Here is a 12124-nt window from a genome sequence, read left to right on the forward strand (position 1 = left end):
TCTGCAGTATCTGTAACTAGATTTGTACTTCACAAAGCTAACCTATTACTCTTCAACACTATGTGAATTACATCCTGCACTCCCTTGTAGCAAATCACCCTTTGTAGCATCTGCATTTCAGAAAAAAGGTCGCAGGTCAATAATCAGAGACAAACGGACCCAATTTTACCCGGCTGCCTGACGCCAGCTGTGACTGTTTTGAAATAATGCAGGAAGAAGAATGCAAGACCTTCACTACTTTGATCCTTATCACATGCCCCGGACTGCGAGCCCCGCATATAAAATCTTCTCCGATTCCCAAAGGAGGGGGGGGGACATTGTTATTGAGGCGCTAGCCTGCTGTGTCTTCCCTTCTGTCTGGCAGAAAATTAAAGCCATCTCTCTCTTCCTCCAAAATCTTTGTCTCCGTATATCTGTTTGGCATCGGTGCACAGGGAAGCCAATATTTCCGCAAAAAAAATGGGGGCTCGTCAGGGATCTGCTGTGGGGCAGGCGGCCCGCAGGACCCCTCGGCTTGATCGGAAACTCGGGGATCTCTCTCCACGCCAGCCTCCTTTGAGAGAGCGGAGGGTTGGAGGATATCTCTGAGGCCAGATCGCCAGAGACTCCTTGCTGCAGAGCTGTGCCCTGATCCCACCCGGCCCACCGATTGGGCTGTGGAACTCGGAGGCTGCGGCGGAGAACCGGGGAGAGGCTGACCTAAGAGCTGCCAGGCTTCTTTTGCCTTGAGGACAACTCTTCTCTTGCCCGCGCCGGCCTGGACTTCCACTCTGAGAAAACACTAAATATTGGAGGATCAGAAAGAGGGCGTAGGGAAGTCGCGACACACCCGTCAGCACCTACATGAGTCTCCCCGAGTGCACTCCGTGACTTTTGACCGTCCCCTTACGGGAACTTCGGTTCCAATTTTGGGATTTCCCAGCAAAGGGAAAATCCTGATGTGGAATTCTCCCTGCAAAGGGAGATTCTGCTGTAAGGCGCTGCTTTGGGGCAACGGTCCAGGTCGAGTGGGATTTGGAAGTCACGTTTGGGCGGGTCTCCGCCATATGTTTCTCCTTTTTCTTTTTGAACATCCCTTTGCTGTTTTCTTTTACGGTTTATGTTTTATGTGCGACTTCCAGCTGACAAGGTGAACGTTTATGTTTTGATTTGAGCGCGCTAACCTCTAACGTCTGTTACCAACTGCTCGAGTCTAAATGGGAAGCGCTTCCTCTAAGGTTCCACTCCCACCCGGGAACCCTTAGGGAAAATTTTAAATGACAGGTCGACCTATAGCTATGATCCAATGACAAAGAAAAATGGTCTGAAAATGGGTCTCCTACAATTAGATCTTTATTGCCACAGGATGGGAAAAATGGACTGAGGTTCCCTTATGTTCAGGAATTTATGCCCCTTCTCTTATAATCCTGTTCTAGGTGGCTCCATAATCAAAAGCCTGAGGAGTCAGAAAAAAAACAAAACAAAAACAAACAGAAAAACTACCTCTCCTGACATTCTAAATGATCCTCTTCTAACTTCTCCCAACTCTCTGGGAGGGGGAAAACCAAGCTTCCGCCACTCCTGCAAGTTCCCTCACTCCTTCAGATTCTTCTGATCAAACTAAGACCCCACCTCCCCAGAGGGACAATCCCTGATGGGACAACATTTTATCAGCCAGTCTACCCCTGTTATCAGAGCCAATTTGAGCACTATCTGGTTTAAATTTTAGCTATGAAATCATGACCACAGAAAGAGAAAGATGATTTTTGACAGTATGGCCACAATATTCTTTAGACTGGAGAAAACTGGTTAAAATAAAACTTTTCTTAAAATTGCAAAACCAGTTCTTTTTGCATGTGCAGTTAGAAAAAGCTAGCTGGTTAAAATACTTTTCTTCAAAATTCTGACCCTGAGAGAACAAAAATATGCCTAGGACAAACCTTGAAGTTAACTCTTATCATGTCCTTGAGCTACAAACGTAGCCCACTCTGCCTGAGACTTCAGCCTTGCGTTCATTAGTAGAACTTCAAGCCAAGAGAAAAAAAAAAAAAAAAAAGAGGCAAAGAGATATTTTAAATCTCAAGTGGAAACTCTCAGATCTCTCTCTGTCTGGATATATGTGTATGTCTCAGTATGTGCTTTTGTCTTTGGATAGTATTGCTGAGGTTAATTTGTAAATGAGCTCTATTTTTTTTTTTTTTTTTTTGCGGTACGCGGGACTCTCACTGTCGTGGCCTCTCCCGTTGCGGAGCACAGGCTCCGGACGGTAAGTTCAGCGGGTCATGGGCTCAGCCGCTCCAGGGCATGTGGAATCCTCCTGGCCGGGGCACAAACCCGTGTCCCCTGCATCGGCAGGTGGACTCCCAACCACTGCGCCACCAGGGAAGCCCTGTAAATGAGCTCTATTTAACTGGCTTAAAAGTCAGCGCTTACAAATCAAACAATTCTAAATACAAGAAAAATTAAATAAATTTCAGGTTCACGTGAACTGGGAAATATTCAATATTAAATTAGGACCTGGTATTAATGTTTGTTTGTTGATCTAATTAATATAGACATGTCTTTAGAGCCATCAACCTTAAGTATATTACTTTTATTGTGCCTAGGTTTAATATAAACTAAATAAGATCTTATATCTGTTACAAATTTGTCAGCAATGAAAATAACTCGATGTGAAGAAAATTTAAGAAAAAAAATTGCAAATGAGATAAGAGTTTTGGGTGAAATTTTTAGGAATAATTATGTTTTAGGAATATTTTCTTAAGAATGATCTTTCCAGATGTTTGACGACTTGAAAATTTAGAGTTGTGCTAAATTAAGTTAAAGGATGGAAGTTTATTAAATAACCAGGCCATTTCCAAATAAAATAAGATATTAAAACATTAATTATTGAACATTGGCTTCCTTTTACAGAGAAACAAAAGGTTTAGAACTATTAAAAATGTGTTTGGTGCCACACTGAGATACTTTCTATAAGAAAGCACATTCTTCAAAAATTATTATTTGGGTGTATGTTTACCAGTCTACAGAGTGCTGATATAAAGGACAATTCATGGTTGCTTAAGGAAAGTAGGATGTGTGTTTTTAGTAAAGAGGTATGAGGAATGGAATTGCATTTTATTAAGGAAAAAGGAAGTAGATCTGACTTACAGGTGGCTGTTTCTGAATGGAAAAATAAAGTGATGGATACAGAAAGTGATAGAAAAGGTTTGTGGAAAGTGGACACTGAGAAAAGAGTTTTATGCATGGTACAAGTTTTCTTAAGATGTTGAACTGCCATGGATGACAGATTTTAATATTCTTTACCTTTTAAGTGATCAGTTCGATATTCGCCTTTAAAATCTTTTATTGTTACTTTGGCTAAGTGAATAACTATTGTTTCACAGTGATGTATGATCTTATCTGACTGAGTGTTCTAAACTCTTTTGATTTTTTTGATAAAACATCCCAAATCAAATTGTAATGAAGTTTCTTTGACCTCTAGCTAACTTTGGGGTGCTTCAGAGGGCCCCTGAAACATCCCAAAGAGAGATATTACAATAATTAGGTTCATGTGGTATGTTAAAAGTACATGGGGGGCTTCCCTGGTGGCGCAGTGGTTGAGAGTCCGCCTGCCGATGCAGGGGACACAGGCTCGTGCCCCGGTCCGGGAAGATCCCACATACCGCGGAGCGGCTGGGCCCCTGAGCTATGGCCGCTGAGCCTGCGCATCCGGAGCCTGTGCTCCGCAACGGGAGAGGCCACAACGGTGAGAGGCCTGCGTCCTGCAAAAAAAAAAAAAAAAAAAAAGTACATGGGAAGTATTGTCAAATGTGTAATAAATCTTCTTAGGTTATATTTTATGGTAATTATTACTAATATAGGTAGTCTAGAACTTATATGGAGTTTCAAAAAAATTCTGATATGTCCTGGTAAAATGTTATCAGTTATAATTCTAGTTATTATCTTGTGTCATGTCACAACAGTAACCAAGTTACCTTGTTAATTACATTATAATCAGAATTTAAACTTGCCTTAAGTCTTTTGCCATTATAGACGCTTAACGGTTTCACTCTGATGCCTTTGCAAAAATTCTTCCTCTTCAAGAAGATTTATAAAAAGGACTTTTGGATAAATACAAGTTTCTGACTTTCAGACCATAATGCTAAACCGGATAAAAAGAAGCTCTCCTCCTCAAGCTACTTATGGTTTACAACAATTTGGTAATTTACACCTATGGGTAAAATTAAAACATTTATCTTTTCTCTCTATCTGCTCCCTCCAGAGACTGGAAACTCCTAGGTCCCCAGCACCTTTATCAGATAAATTAGGAACGCTACCTCACTAACAGGTACAGAAATCTCAAGGTATTTTCGGGACCCTGAAAAAGGAGGAATTCACCTAGATTTGGTAAGCGAAATCTGTGACAAGCCCTTGGTGTGACTTTCCTGAGAGGTCTTTTAATTTAATTTAACTTTTTTTTTTGCGGTACGTGGGCCTCTCACCATTGTGGCCTCTCCCGTTGTGGAGCACAGGCTCCGGACGCACAGGCTCAGCGGCCATGGCTCACGGGCCCAGCCGCTCTGCGGCGTGTGGGATCTTCCCGGACCGGGGCACAAACCTGTGTCCCCTGCATCGGCCGGCAGGTGGACTCCCAACCACTGCGCCACGAGGGAAGCCCTGAGAGGTCTTTTAAAAGTTCAGTCTGAAACTCCTTACAGTTTCAGCAAGCAAAAAGCCTATATGATTAATTACAGTTATATAAATCATCAGGCCAAGTTTATTGAGACTAGACTGAAATTTGGTTTCTCTCTCTTAAGAGAACAAAGTTTTCTTGGAATGCTGCTTTAATAACAGACTATATAAATTTATTTGCCTTTAAGTGATTTACACTTACTTTTAAAATCTTTTGTTACTTTGGTAAAGTAAATAAGTATTATTTCACAGTGATCTATGAAGATTATGGCACATGTAGATAAAGTTCATTATGCTTCTACAAAAATTAACCCCTCATTGTCAGACTTTTCCCATCTTGATGTCCTTAAAACATGACAGTCTACTCCTAAATCAGGGAATTTAAAATGGGTAAACAATAGCTGTAAATCAAACAGTCAGGGCTGTGGAAAATCCAAGACAGCTGCTTGGCTTTTTGTGCTCCCTGACAAACCTCGTTTTTTATTTGATGGGATAAAGCCTTCCGGGTTTTTCAGGGTTAATGCCCTCACAATGAAGAAAAAAAATTATGTTTTACTGAATATTAAATTCTAGTTTTGTTAATTAAGGTGTTTACTAAGACTCACTTCCCAGATAGTTCCTTGCTGTTATGTTATATTGCTAAAAAGTTTAATTGAATTATTAAAGGACACATTCTAAGTTTGTTTCTAAAGCTTATCTCAGTAATCTATTTTTGGATGAAGATCAGATGCCCACTGACCTACAACCAGGGGATTATACATACTGGAAAAGACATAATTTAAAGGACTATCTCCAAACTGTATGGAAGGATCCTTATCAGGTACTCTTTTTTTGTTTTTTCGTTTTTGCGGTACGCGGGCCTCTCACTGTTGTGGCCTCTCCCGTTGCGGAGCACGGGCTCCGGATGCGCAGGCTCAGCGGCCATGGCTTACGGGCCTAGCCGCTCCGTGGCACGTGGGATCTTCCCAGACGGGGCATGAACCTGTGTCCCCTGCATCAGCAGGTGGACTCTCAACCACTGCGCCACCAGGGAAGCCCCCTTATCAGGTACTCTTAACTAGCTCATACACAGTAAAACTAAAGGGGATTATCTCTTGGATTAATTTCCACTCACAAAGGGCCCCTGCACTGGACTGGCCTATAGGGAGGATTGCTGACCTCAAAATCACCTTAAAACAACGCTCAAACAGAGAAGAAACTACACTCACACCAGGATGAGAAAAAGACAACATCAGAAGTAAACAGCCTACCAAAGATCCTGGACCTGACTCATCTGCTCATTTATAATGTTTTCTTGACTTCTTGGACCTTTGCGTATGTATCAAATGTTTTTCTATCATAGGCATGATCCTATGCTAGTTTTAAAAATCAATCCAATTGTTGGGTTTGTGGCCAGTTACCTATGTCTAGTACTTCTGGGTTACCTGAGTGGATTTATCCACTCCATGGCTCTAATTGGTTGACTCTTAGGAAATCTATCTTAAAAGGAAAATTATACTCATGTTCAGGCCACTATTGATATTACTGGATGAGATCCCCTCACCTGACCAATTAATAACACCTGCTCTGACCCTTACCATAAATATGAATTTTCCTCTATTACTCAAAGTTCAATCAGAGCAACAAGCAACATTTCAGCCAAGGAATAAAACCTCCCACAATTATGGGATGGATTTATATAATTAACACCACGCTATGGTAACTTAAGGTTAAAGGCTCCTCTGTGCTGGGAACAATTAAATCATACTAAGGATAATCAGTCTAGTAACACTAGGAAACTGGGCTGAGTACCTTACAGACAATGCCAAAATATAATTTCCCTGAAGAATAGGGATTGGTACAGAACAGACTAACACGACCTGGGATATACCAGGCTGCACCTAATGGAACTTCTTGGCTTAATTCTTACTTATGACTTTATTAATACTGCCAGCTATGCTATTTGTATTTTGCCTATTTCAAAAAAAAAAAGATTGTTTCTTACATTACCAAAAGTGTAACTGAGCCTCTGATAAAATGATGATATATAGTTCCATATGAGATCAATGATTGCAATAGTCTAACTCTAGATATGAGAAGAAGCAACAAGAGGGAATATTGTCCTGGACCATAAGAGACTAGGAAGACAGATGTCCAGAGACTTTTGGATACAAGTAAAGGCCTAGTCCAGTAACAGCACATGGAGTGGCCTATCAGCAAAATCTTTGCCAGACCTGGGAATGAGCATTCCTAGCACCATGGGACAAAATGGTCATGAAATGCCCCAAACCATGGTTGAAATTATGACCAAAAAGGGGTCCTGCTGACTGAAAACTGACACTTGCCGTCTACTTCTACAAGGATTAAATCATGAGCTGCTGTAGCTGGTGACCTTCAACACCCGCCACAAGGAGTTCAGGGTGGAGATCTGAAATGAGGCACTCTATGCTCTGGGAAAAATTGACAGGACAGGCCTTCAGATAGTTAAATACATTCAGGAGAAGATTTTACGAGCCCCAATTCTTGCATCTTCTCATACCTAGAGAAACACTGACATCATTAATGGTGACACTATGGTGTGATTTTAGGCAAGTTCTTTTATTGCTAAGAACTTGAGTTTTCTGAGCTGTGTTAGATTTGGGATGCCACCAGCCATTCTCAAAACAATGTCTGTTGGCAGCTGGTAACTGCAACCTTACATCTTAAAGGTCTCCTCTTGTAACTATTACACTTTTAGATGATAAAATTGCTTTAGATCATATATTAACAAAAAGAGAAAACACATATGTAGTGACCAATAGCTCCCATTACTTATATGTTAATATCACATCAAAGGTTAAAACCTACTTTGATGAAACTAGATAACCAGCTACCTGGCTACAATTCTCCCCAAAGTGCCAGGCCTAGACTGGGTTTCAGGCTTATTCTCCTAAAAAGAAATGAGATCTATTTTGTCTATTAACATTTAGGTTGTCGCTCCTCCAAATACTTCTAACAGGGTCTGTTACACCTACATCAATCACACTGGGCTAATAGAAGAGGACATAAAATTATATATATGAACACACCAAATGGCTCCATTCCTTTAGACAGGGTAACCCAAGCACTGACTCTATCTAGATCAGGATCAAAATTACTACCAAAGGGAACATGGCTTTTAATCCTGCTTGGGACCCTGGCTATAATAATTCTTTTACTAATCTTTGGCTTCTGTTTTTTTAAACTACTTGTTAAGTTCTGTCTCTTCCAGATTACAATAGGTTCACATCAAGATAATGATGATGCAAAGATTCCAGCCATTTCTCAGAACAGATCCTGCCAAAACAACAACAGAAGGTACCCTGGGGCCCTTAATCAGACAGGGTGAGAGCTCTGTGACCCCAACTAGGTAGGGTCTACGAGCCCGTTGCCAGCCTAAAGAAGCTACAGAAGACAGACTGTCGTCCCTCATCCTCCCAATAAAGATTTCTTGGGGGTCATGTCTCTCAGGGGGGATTTGAAATATGAGATAGATGGGCCCCTGGGCCGGACAGCTGGTGTTTGTCAAGTGGAGCAAAACTGAAGTTCTGTCCTCAGCCAGACATGAATGACGCCTGTTTCCTTTCCTCTGTTGATATGGAGGGGATGAACTAGCAGTGGGGAATTTGTTGCAGCAAAAATAGAAATGAAGTTTTCCCTCTCCTGAGAACAAGGAAAATAAAGGGAACAGTAAACAGGCTAGAGAAGAAACATAACCTGGCCTGAAAGAGTTAATCACTCCTAGTTTTTGTGTTTTTTTAACTATTACTAATCTATAGTGTCTGTAACTAGATTTGTACTTCACAAAGCTGACCTATTACTCTTTATTTTTTTCACATCTTTATTGGAGTATAATTGCTTTACAATGTTGTGTTTGTTTCTGCTGCATAACAAAGTGAATCAGCTATATGTATGCATATATCCCCCTATCCCCTCCCTCTTGCACCTCACTCCCACCCTCCCTATCCCACCCCTCTAGATGGTCACAAAGCACCGAGCTGATCTCCCTGTGCTATGCAGTTGCTTCCCACTAGCTATTTTACATTTGGTAGTGTATATATGTCAATGCTGCTCTCTCACTTCCCGTGTCCTCAAGTCCATTCTCTGAGTCTGCGTCTAGAGGCAGGACAGGAATAACCTATTACTCTTTAACACTATGTGAATTACATCCTGCATTCCTTTGCAGCAAATCACCCCTTGTAGCATTTGCATTTCAGAAAAAAGGTCGCAGGTCAATAACCAGAGACAAACAGACCCAATCACCCGGCTGCCTGACGCCAGCTGTGACGGTTTTGAAATAATGAAGGAAGAAGAAGAATGCAAGACCTTCACTACTTTGATCCTTATCATATACCCGGGACTGTGAGCCCCGCATATAAAATCTTCTCCGATTCCCAAAGGAGGGGGGGACACAGTTATTGAGGCGCTAGCCTGCTGCGTCTTCCCTTCTGTCTGGCAGAAAAATAAAGCCATCTCTCTTCCTCCAAAATCTCTGTCTCCGTACTTCTGTTCGGCATCGGTGCACAGGGGAGCCAATATTACAGCAAAATGAGGAGATAGCAAATTCCTCCTTCCCATTTAACACTCATAATAACAGTATTGAGTGGAACAATGGAGAAATCCCCAGCACTATTTAAGTCCCTCCCTCTCTTCCTTCTTTCCTTCCTTTTTGCTTGCAGTATGAAGGAGTTTCTAGGTTCTCTGTAAAGAGGCATCTTCAGGCATCTTTAACAGCCTTTTTATGATAATAAGTCTTAACTCAAAAGAATGGATCTTGAGTGACAGCATGTCTGACACTAGGGCAGGTAATGAACTAAGCAATTTTTGGACTGGGTTGACTTTCCTGAAGGTCTAAAATCACACAAAGCAAACATCTAGGTTCTCAATGAGTTTCAGTATATTAATTCATTCAATTTCAACAAATTAAAATATTTTTTGAGCTTCTATTTTGTGTCAAGCATCACGGGCACTCAAGATACTATAGTAAACAATTCAGACAATTGACCACTGAGGTGATTGTTCAATCCTTTTGGCAATTTCTGCTTAATCCTTTACTACTCTGTAAACCCCTCTTTTCTTACATTGCTCAAAGTGAAGGGAAAATGAGTTAATAGCAGTGTAAGTGATATAAATAGCAGTCCAAGACTCAGGTTACCATCTTATAATCCTTACTTATTAGCTTTCTTACCCTCTAGAAAGATCTGGATATGGCCTAGCCAGCAGTAATAATAATAACAGCTACCAAATAGTGATTTCTTACCATGTGCCAGCCCCTGTGCTAAGTACTTTATATATCTTATCTCAATTAACTCTCACAATGACCTTATAAACTAGGAATTATTCTCATTTAATAGTTGAGAAGACAGAGGCACAGAGCAGTTAAATGACTTGTTTTGAACTATTTGAATATACTGCCTCTCAAATTTCCCTTACACCACACAGGGGAAAAGATAGTTGTTAAATGCATTATAGGTGTGCAGCCCAGGGAAAAATAGGCAAAATAAGTTATAGAAGATAAAAGAATATAGAACATTACAGATTTTAGAAGATTTTTTCCTGATTTCAGGGAGCACATCTCCCATCCTCCTAAGATGAGTCAAGGAAATATTTCAACGAAGAAATAGGAATAGAGGGGTTCAGTGTCACCCTGAGGTCAGACTGCAAGTCAGGGCTGAGATTCAAGCCCCCCAGTACTGAAGTGGCAGTCACTCTTCTCTCCCTCTCAGAGGACCCCAATTCTGCCCCAATTTCCCATTTCTTCATTTCTACCCAATGCCCCCATAGCCATTCTATGAACTCCAGAGGCATCACAGAGACCCCAGTCTGATTTTCTCCAGCAAACAATGGGACAGAGTTTGTGGAACTTGCCTTAGAGCCTCTGTAATCTTGGGTTTAGGAGAGTTTGGGTTGAAAGTGGGAGCAAGAGAAAAATTCCATTTCCAGTTATGAAAAAATCTTTAGGGAAAGGTTTTATGACATCTCAGGGACAACTGGAATGAGGGGCCATCTATCTGAGGCACAGCCCATTTGACAGACTTCCACCACAGACATTTCCTTGTTTTTACAGAATTAACTGGCTCATGAATTGTTGAAAGATTCAATGCTGTATAACGAATAATAGGAACAAATACTACCACTGGGTTTCATGGGTATTATGAACTTATTGGAGATGCCAAAAGGCACTGTGGTTTAACCCTACTGTTTACTATTTGAATTCCTATAGTAGTTGCACAATGAGATGGAATTAGCCTCAAGTAGTTTTGCCTGGTTGTTGCCTTTTTTGTTACCTATTTAACAAACCTTCTGACCCCGTAAACTGGGTTAGGACTCCCCAGTATATATTCTCACAGCAACCTGTACTTTTCTTTCTTAGAGTGAATAAAATTATAATTATTTGTGTGATGTGTTCAGTGCCTGTATTTCTCTTCTATAATGTAAGCTCCACGAGGGAAGGCATTTAAATACATTGTTTGTCACTGTATCCCTAGGTCCTCGTGCAGGGCCTGGCCCCAGAGATGCTCAATTAATATCCAGTGAGAAGTGAATGAATTCGTGATCTGAGAATCACAGAATTAAGAACTGAGCGGGGGGCTTCTCTGGTGGCACAGTGGTTGAGAATCTGCCTGCTAATGCAGGGGACACGGGTTCGAGCCCTGGTCTGGGAGGATCCCACATGCCATGGAGCAACTAGGCCGGTGAGCCACACTACTGAGCCTGCGTGTCTGGAGCCTGTGCTCCGTAACAAGATAGGCCGTGATAGTGAGAGGCCTGCGCACTGCGATGAAGAGTGGCCCCCGCTTGCCACAACTAGAGAAAGCCCTTGCACAGAAACGAAGACCCAACACAGCAAAAATAAATTAATAAACTCCTACCCCCAACATCTTAAAAAAGAAAATTACATGATATGTAAATAAAATGAACTATAGGTAGGTGTTACAATAAAACAGCACAACACAAACAAAAAACAGTGGGTTCCCCAAGCTCAGCATTCCTCTCATGTAAAACATTTCACCATGTTTGCAGACAAGCATCTGGGTCCTCTGTGTTGCCCCTGTTGAATCTGAGGGCAAGGGGAACTGATGCAAAAGGCTGATGCTTATGCTGCTTGCTGTTTGGTGAGTAATAAATTACTTTGACCCAAGAGTCTCATGTCTCTATCAGCACCCACAAAACAACAATAAGCTAACTTATCAACTTATAAGTAGGTTAAAATCAAATCCTAGATCTGACGTGCATGAGAGTTCAATTTGCTCCATGTCCTCACCAACACTTGATATGATCAGTCTTTTTAATTTTAGAAATTCTAATAGGTGTGTATAGTGGTATCTCACTTTGGTTTTAATTTGTGTTTCTCTAATTAGCTTATTTCCATCTATATATTTCCTTTGATAAAGTGTCTGTTAAACTATTTTGCCTATTTAAAAATTGAGCTGTTTGTTTTCTTATATATCCCATTATATTCTGGAAACAAGTC

General features: G+C 41.1%; 1 protein-coding gene and 1 long non-coding RNA gene across 9 annotated transcripts in view; one reads left to right on the forward strand and one right to left on the reverse strand.

Annotated features, from left to right (window-relative positions):
• ASIP (agouti signaling protein) overlaps positions 1-12124 on the reverse strand; it is a gene marked incomplete at its 3' end in the record, with an annotated part of 99345 nt that overhangs the window by 39768 nt on the left and 47453 nt on the right. The window lies entirely within an intron of this gene.
• On the forward strand, positions 1794-9130 carry LOC307198661. 8 transcript variants are annotated; one of them, XR_013831659.1, is made up of 4 exons: positions 1794-2110; positions 4244-4368; positions 5376-5473; positions 5772-9130. It is a non-coding gene; the product is annotated as an uncharacterized lncRNA (long non-coding RNA). The 8 variants fall into 8 exon arrangements; XR_013831662.1 differs by lacking the exon at positions 1794-2110 and having other exon boundaries at positions 3643-5473; positions 5772-5967; positions 7883-7968; positions 8854-9130; XR_013831663.1 differs by lacking the exon at positions 1794-2110 and having other exon boundaries at positions 3643-5473; positions 5772-5967; positions 7883-7968; positions 8868-9130.

Source organism: Stenella coeruleoalba (assembly GCF_951394435.1).
Source record: "Stenella coeruleoalba genome assembly, chromosome: 15".
Taxonomy (NCBI): Eukaryota; Metazoa; Chordata; class Mammalia; order Artiodactyla; family Delphinidae; genus Stenella; species Stenella coeruleoalba.